The sequence below is a fragment of the Gorilla gorilla genome, chromosome 5 (assembly GCF_029281585.2).
Source record: "Gorilla gorilla gorilla isolate KB3781 chromosome 5, NHGRI_mGorGor1-v2.1_pri, whole genome shotgun sequence".
Taxonomy (NCBI): Eukaryota; Metazoa; Chordata; class Mammalia; order Primates; family Hominidae; genus Gorilla; species Gorilla gorilla.
In genome coordinates this window covers 24,284,766-24,292,908 of record NC_073229.2, presented here as the reverse complement: position 1 = coordinate 24,292,908, position 8,143 = coordinate 24,284,766, and positions in this window count along the sequence as shown.

Below are 8,143 nucleotides of genomic sequence, written 5' to 3'. Positions count from 1 at the left end.
TGTAGTTGTGCGGTTTTGAGTGAGTTTCTTAATCCTGAGTTCTAATTTGATTGCACTGTGGTCTGAGAGACAGTTTGTTGTGATTTCTGTTCTTTTACATTTGCTGAGGAGTGCTTTACTTCCAGCTATGTGGTGAGTTTTAGAATAAGTGCGATGTGGTGCTGAGAAGAATGTATTTTCTTTTGATTTGGGATGGAGAGTTCTGTAGATGTCTATTAGGTCTGCTTGGTGCAAAGCTGAGTTCAAGTCCTGGATAACTTTGTTAACCTTCTGTCTCATTGATCTGTCTAATATTGACAGTGGGGTGTTAAAGTCTCCCATTATTATTGTGTGGGAGTCTAAGTCTCTTTGTAAGTTTCTAAGGACTTGCTTTATGAATCTGGGTGCTCCTGTATTGAGTGCATATATATTTAGGATAGTTCGCTCTTCTTGTTGAATTGATCCCTTTACCATTATGTAATGGCCTTCTTTGTCTCTTTTGATCTTTGTTGGTTTAAAGTCTGTTTTATCAGAGACTAGGATTGCAACCCCTGCTTTATTTTTGCTTTCCATTTGCTTGGTAGATCTTCCTCCACCCCTTTATTTATCAAGTGCATCTCTCTGCACGTGAGATGTGTCTCCTGAATACAGCACACTGATGGGTCTTGACGCTTTCCAATTTGCCAGTCTGTGTCTTTTAATTGGGGCGTTTAGCCTATTTACATTTAAGGTTAATATTGTTATGTGTGAATTTGATCCTGTCATTATGATGTTAGCTGGTTATTTTGCCCGTTAATTGATGCAGTTTCTTCATAGCATTGATGGTCTTTACAATTTGGCATGTTTTTGCAGTGGCTGGTACCAGTTGTTCCTTTCCATGTTTAGTGCTTCCTTCAGAAGCTCTTCTAAGGCAGGCCTGGTGATGACAAAATCTCTCAGCATTTGCTTGTCTGTAAAGGATTTTATTTCTCCTTCACTTATGAAGCTTAGTTTGGTGGATATGAAATTCTGGGTTGAAAATTCTTTTCTTTAAGAATGTTGAATATTGGCTCCCACTGTTTTCTGGCTTGTAGGGTTTCTGCCAAGAGATTTGCTGTTAGTCTGATGGGCTTCCCTTTATGGGTAATCCGACCTTTTCCTCTGGCTGCCCTTAACACTTCTTCCTTCATTTCAACCTTGGTGACTCTGACAATTATGTGTCTTGGGGTTGCTCTTCGCGAGGAGTATCTTTGTGGTGTTCTCTGTATTTCCTGAATTTGAATGTTGGCCTGTCTTGCTAGATTGGGGAAGTTCTCCTGGATAATATCCTGAAGAGTGTTTTCCAACTTGGTTCCATTCTCCCTGTCACTTTCAGGTACACCAATCAAACATAGATTTGGCCTTTTCACATAGTTTCATATTTCTTGAAGGTTTTCTTTGTTTCTTTTTATTCTTTTTCTCTAAACTTGTCTTCTCACTTTATTTCATTAATTTGATGTTCAGTCACTGATATCCTTTCTTCCAGTTGATTGACTTGGCTACTGAAGCTTGTGCATGCATCACAAAGTTCTCATGCCATGGTTTTCAGCTCCATCAGGTCATTTAAGGTCTTCTCGACACTGTTTATTCTAGTTAGCCATTCATCTAACCTTTTTTCAACGTTTTTAGCTTCCTTGTGATGGGTTAGAACATGCTCCTTTAGCTCGGAGAAGTTTGTTATTACTGACCTTCTGAAGCCTACTTCTCTGTCAACTTGTCAAAGTCATTCTCTGTCCAACTTTGTTCCATTGCTGGTGAGGAGCTGCGATCCTTTGGAGGAGAAGAGGTGCTCTGGTTTTTAGAATTTTCAGCTTTTCTTCTCTGGTTTCTCCCCATCTTTGTGGTTTTATCTACTTTTGTTCTTTGATGTTAGCAACCTACAGATGGGGTTTTGGTGTGAATGTCCTTTTTGTTGATGTTGATACTATTCCTTTCTGTTTGTTAGTTTTCCTTCTAACAGTCAGGTCCCTCAGCTGCAGGTCTGTTGAAGTTTGCTGGAGGTCAACTCCAGACCCTGTTTGCCTGGGTATCACAAGTGGAGGCTGCAGAACAGCAAATATTGCAGAACAGCAAATATCACTGCCTGATCCTTCCCCTGGAAGCTTTGTTCCAGAGGGGCAGCCACCTGTATGAGGTGTCTGTAGGCCCCTACTGGGAGGTGTCTCCCAGTTAGGCTACACAGGGGTCAGGGACCGACTTGAGGAGGCAGTCTGTCCATTCTCAGAGCTCAAACACTGTACTCGGAGAACCACTGCTCTCTTCGGAGCTGTCAGACAGGGGTGTTTAAGTCTGCAGAAGTTTCTGCTGCCTTTTGTTCAGCTATGCACTGCCCACAAAGGTGGAGTCTATAGAGACCATAGGCCTTGCTGAGCTGCAGTGGGCTCTACCCAGTTTGAGCTTCCCCGCCACTTTGTTTACCTACTCAAGCCTCAGCAATGGCAGACACCCCACTCCCCCCACTCCCTGCCAGGCTGCAGCCTTGCAGGTCAATCTCAGACTGCTGTGCTAGCAGTGAGCAAGTCTCCATGGGCATGGGACCTGCCGAGCCAGGCATGGGAAAGAATCTCCTTGTCTGCCAGTTGCTAAGACCATGGGAAAAGTGCAGTATTTGGGCAGAAGTGTCCCGTTTTTCCAGGTACAGTCTATCACGGCTTCCCTTGGCTAGGAAAGGGAAATCCCTTGACCCCTTGAGCTTCCCAGGTGAGGTGATCCCCGGCCCTGCTTTGGCTCGCCCTTTGTGGGCTGCACCCACTGTCCAACCGGTCCCAGTAAGATGAACCAGGTACCTCATTTGGAAATGCAGAAATCACCCATCTTCTGTGTCGATCACGCTGGGAGCTCCAGATCGGAGCTGTTCCTATTCGGCCATCTTGGGATGGACCCCTCAAATAGCTAGCATCTTGAGATGGACATAGTGGGAATATTTATACCATGGTAACTGGAAAACACTATAAATTTCTGGAAAACCTGTTGTCATACTACCAGCACACCACTGTGACAGATACAGCAAGGAGAACACAGGAATGGATAGAAGGGTTGGGCATGCTTTCTCTGTTTACCATTTAGAACACTGGGGAAGAGGCTATGCAGGGACTTAGGCCAGTATGCAGGGACTTAGGGGTGATCCAACATGGTGGTGTGAGACAGTTGAATACAGAATGAGTCTACTTAACACTCTCAACCCTATGTTGATTCTTATATGGCATAAATGCTGAGTGGAAAGTCAGTGAGTCTACCATAGGGCCGACTGTGGTAAGATGAGGGGCTCAGCCATAGAGTCTGGGCCATGGTACTCAGCCTCAGTGGTCTATTGACCAGTGGGAGCTGAGAGAAGACAAAGTCAATGGAAAGCCCATTGGGAAAGAATGGGCACAGGTTTGTGAGGCACATACATCATCAGCAGAGTGGCAGATTCAACAGACAAGATTAAGTCAACTGTACTATACTGCCAGTCTACTATACTACTATACTGCCAACACAAGCAAGCAAGGAGCTGCGGATAGTCCTATGTCCCCATGCTGTTTCATCCCACCATCATGTGGTCATGAGAGGCTTCCTCCCCCATGTACCAGATACCACCTTGGAAGGAATGGGCATGGCAAAAGGGCATGGAGATAGCATTCCCCCAAAAATGAGTACCAAAGAGACTATCTAAATTATCGCTTCTAAGGTTGAAAACCAGTCTCTATATTAACTATCTTTCCTTTGCCTGTGATAGGTGGGAGCTCAGGAGGAAGACCAAGCCAGTAACAGACCAAACCTAAAGAGAATACATTTTCTTCTTCCTGACTAGTAGTATAAATATGCAACCTAGTGACACATGTAAAGTAAACGAATAGTATAACTTGTGCTTACTCAAATGTATAATTCATGAGGTTATTTTTTGAATACTCAATCATCCTTTGCAAACTGAAGTTTGGCTTCACTTTTATTTTTCAGATGGAAAAGAGGCTGAGATTTTTGTATTTGAAGAATTTAAAGACAAAATGACTCAATTTTGGGTGTCCTTCCAGGAGGTGGGGCTTTCCTCTCAGGCTAATAAGTCCACAAACTAAATTTTTATCATTTCTCCCTAGAATAACCAGAATCAGAGGAAGTGGGTCATTTACGTCAAATTCAGGACAGGCCAATTGATAAAAGGAGAATACTGAGTTCATATAGTTTCTGTGAAATATGTAACTGACAGTGGACTGGGATGTTCAAAGTTACAGGATGTTAGGGCCAAAGAGATATTTTGAGATAATTTAGTCCAAGAAACAGACCCAGAGAGGTAAAAACACATACTCAGAGTTAGGCAGCTTATCGATGGCAGGATTGGAACTCCAACCCTGAACCCACTCACAATTTTATAGAAAGACTCCAGGATTTGACACTGCACCTGCCCTTCTCCTTGGCAGGAGTTCATGTGAGAAACCAAGTCACAACTGGAAGGCTGCTTAGTGATCCCAGAATTAAAACAAGAACCTTAATTCCACTTGGTGAGTAGATGGGAATTCTCCTTTGGGCCCATCTTTCAGATACACAAATTCTGGCTCCTCTGATTCTCGTTTTCTAAACTCTGTGAAGAAAGACCACTGCGTCTGTACATGGATCATAAAATGCTTAATTAAGGTATGCTATTTTTGGGTTAAATGCTGAGCCCAACACACATTCTTATTGGAATATAAGTACATCCCAGGTCATGTGATAGTTCCCATTGCCGAGTATTTACTTGCTGTAGATGTGTGATGTGACGTGTTGTGCTGAGTCCTTTGCATAGTCTATCTCTTTATCCACAGTCTTGCAAGCCATCTCTGAAGACCACCTTCTAACGTGGTCTTTTCCCCTTGTCTGTGACCCTTTGTCTGTGCAGGGCCATATAGCTGCTTAGACATCCCGCCTCTTCTCTTTCAGTCCCCAGGATCCCCATACATGTGATTTTGGAGAGCTAAGAGGGCCCTGGGAGCACATGGGACTGAGATTGTCTCACCCAAGTTCCTATTAACCCTCTTAACATGGATTTCAGCCTCTGTGTTGGCATGAGAGTCCATCTGGTAAGCTGTTTTCTACAAGGAGAGGGCAGAATAGAGGCACTGACTAAAAATTGGAAACGTTTAAGAGAAATCTAATCTTCCAGGGATACAAACATAATACTGTGTGTAAGCGATCTGGATTTATTGTCTAAACCTGAAGACTTGTAGCCCTGCGGGCCCCTTCATAAGAGTAGATGGCAGGCAAATCACCTTGTGCTGCCCAGGAACTGTGAGGGAGGTAGATTAATCGTGTAGAAAAGCTACTGCGGCAGATGCTCACGGGGCAGCTGAGCTGTCAAAGAGCTACTGGAAAACTGACTGAAAAGGGAGACTTACAGGGGAAAGTGACAAAGAAAAAAAGACAGAAAACCTGGCTTGGATCCCAAGACAGAGGAAGGCACATTCAGACAGGCTGGCCTTTTGACCTTCCTTGCCTAGTCTGACCATTAGGAGCAGAAGATGTGATTAAAAGTACCTAAGAATTTACTAGAAGACTTCACACTTCCTTCACCAAAGCTTCTCTTTTCAGAATGTCTGTTTTCATTTCTTAATCAATGGTTGAAATAAAAAAATCCACAAAGACTTTTTAAAATATGGTAAAATACACATAACATAAAATTTACCATCTTAACCATTTTAAGTGTACAATTACAAAAAACAAAGCAGGGCCGGGCGCGGTGGCTAACGCCTGTAATCCTAGCACCTTGGGAGGCCGAGGCAGGCGGATCACCTGAGGTCAGGAGTTCAAGACCAGCCTGGCCAACATGGTGAAACCCCGTCTCCACTAAAATGCAAAAATTAGCTGGGCATGATGGTGGGTGCCTGTGATCCCAGCTACTTGGGAGGCTGAGACAGGAGAATTGCTTGAACACAGGAGATGGTGGTTGCAGTGAGCCGAGATTGCGCCACTGCCCTCCAGCCTGGGCGGCTGAGCGAGACTCCTCTCAAAAACAAACAAACAAACAAACAAACAAAAAAGCATTTTAAGAAAATGTAAAGAATGCTTTTGAATAAGTTTTTATTATAGTGTCAATGTCTGTCAACATTTCAGGATCAAAGAAATTTGAATAGGCTTATACAATAGTGAATGCTTTGTAAAAAATGTTAAATTATAGGGAAAGGCTTCAAGTATTGATCATTCATGGATCCATTTTCTTTTCCTTGCTCAGTAAGGAAAATAAGCTCAGAATGAACTGGTTTTTTTTTTTCTTCAGTTAAAGCAATTTTAATTTAAATATTTCAATTTTCAGTACATTTTGGTAAAATATGTAGAACATAAATTTACCCTTTTTAAGCATTTCTTAGTGTTCTCTGGCATTAGGCACATTCACATTGTGTAACCATCACCACTATCTCCAGAACTTTTTCATCTTCCCAAGCTGATCTTTCTATTTTTTTAAGATACAAGTTGCATCAGTGAATTTAGAGTCCACATTTTCTTCTTGACTATATTTACAGTTGTTCTAATGTTGTATGTAAATATGTGCTTGTTTTAATGCATGCAGTTAAAAATGACTTCAGGGAAGGAAGAGGGAATAATATCCACTGAGTCCTTACCAAGCTTGGCATGTTACATATTCCACACAACAATCTGGGAGGCAGAAATTACTAGCCCATTTTACAGATGAGGAAGCTGACACATAAAAAAATTAAGTAGCTTTGCCTGAGGTCACACAGCCAGGACGTGATGGAGCTGAGACTCAACCCCTCTCTGGTTTTCATGGCAACATGCCCTCAGGTTTATACCACTTTAAGAAAAGCGGGAAAAGAAAGAAAAGAAAAAGGCATAAGGACGTGGGTTACATGCAATTTTAGGACTGTACGATTGCTATTACTAAAGATACCACCGAAGAAAGTACGGGTTTTGCTTTCTTGGGAATTTTAGAGGTCTCAGTGGTCGGTTCTCCTACTTAAGGTATCCTTTGACTGAAAGGACTTTTAAAGGTTTTCTGTAATTTGTGGTTGCATGAAGGTCACCCCATTGTTACTTGTCGTTATGAAACAGTGACAATAGGGACTAAGAAGAGAAAGGGGCAGGTATAGAGAGTGTGTGGAATGCGACGGCAGCGGGGAGGGGTCTGGGCTGGGCAGCTGCTCCTGCCATTCCTGCTCTTCTGACAATATGATATCTGAGCACAGAGCGCTGGAGGAGGGAGGGCGGGAAAGGAAACAGATGGCCCCCACATGCACAAAAGGACAGCTGGGCTCTGTACGTCTCACCCTCCACAGAGATAAGCTGGAGGCTGCGGCCTCATTTCTAACTGAATTCCGATACTGTCTCCAGGGCCACTCCTTGGGAAGACCTAGTTAGAGCCATATCATGATATGATATGAGCCAATTTTTGTCAATCTCTGTGCTGCACATGATAGGGCCATTGTCTTCTCATCATTTCCATTTAACAGACGAGGAAACAGATGTCTCATGGTCTGTAGGTGGCAGAGGAAGGACTTGAACTGAGGTCCATCTGTACTCAAGCCCCAGCTGGTCTCCACCACGACGGTCTGGTTGTCTAGTGTTGAAGTCACCTACATGGGTACTAAACCCGGCTTCACCAATGAATACCCTGTAATCTTTTGTTGAGTTTCAGCTTCCTAATATTACAAATAATGAGGATTATAGTACCGACTTTGTGGGACTGCCATGAAGATTTAGTAAAATTACCCAATCTTGGCCAGAATGTTACGGCTTGAGTTGTGTGCCCCTCCAAAAGGTGTGTTGATGTCTTAAGCCCTAGTGCCTTAGAATGTGACTGTATTTGGAAATAGGGTCTCTAAGGGGTCATTAAATTAAAATGAAGCCATGAGGTTGGGCCCAAATCCAGTGTGACTGATGTCCTTGCTAAAAGGGGAAGTTTGGACACTGAAACTGACAGGCACATAAGGAAGATGAAGCAAAGACACACAGGAAGAAGGCGATAAGAAGTGAAGGATTGGAGAAGTGCATCCACAAACCAAGGAGTGCCCGGGGCTCCCAGAAGCAGGAGAGAGGCAGGAGCAGGCCCTTCCCTCGCAGCTTCAGAGGGAGCATGGCTCACCCAGCACCTTGATGTCAGACTTCTGGCCTCCAGAGCGATGAGACAATACATTTCTGTTGTTTAAAGCTACACCATTTGTGGTACTTTATTGCAGCAGCT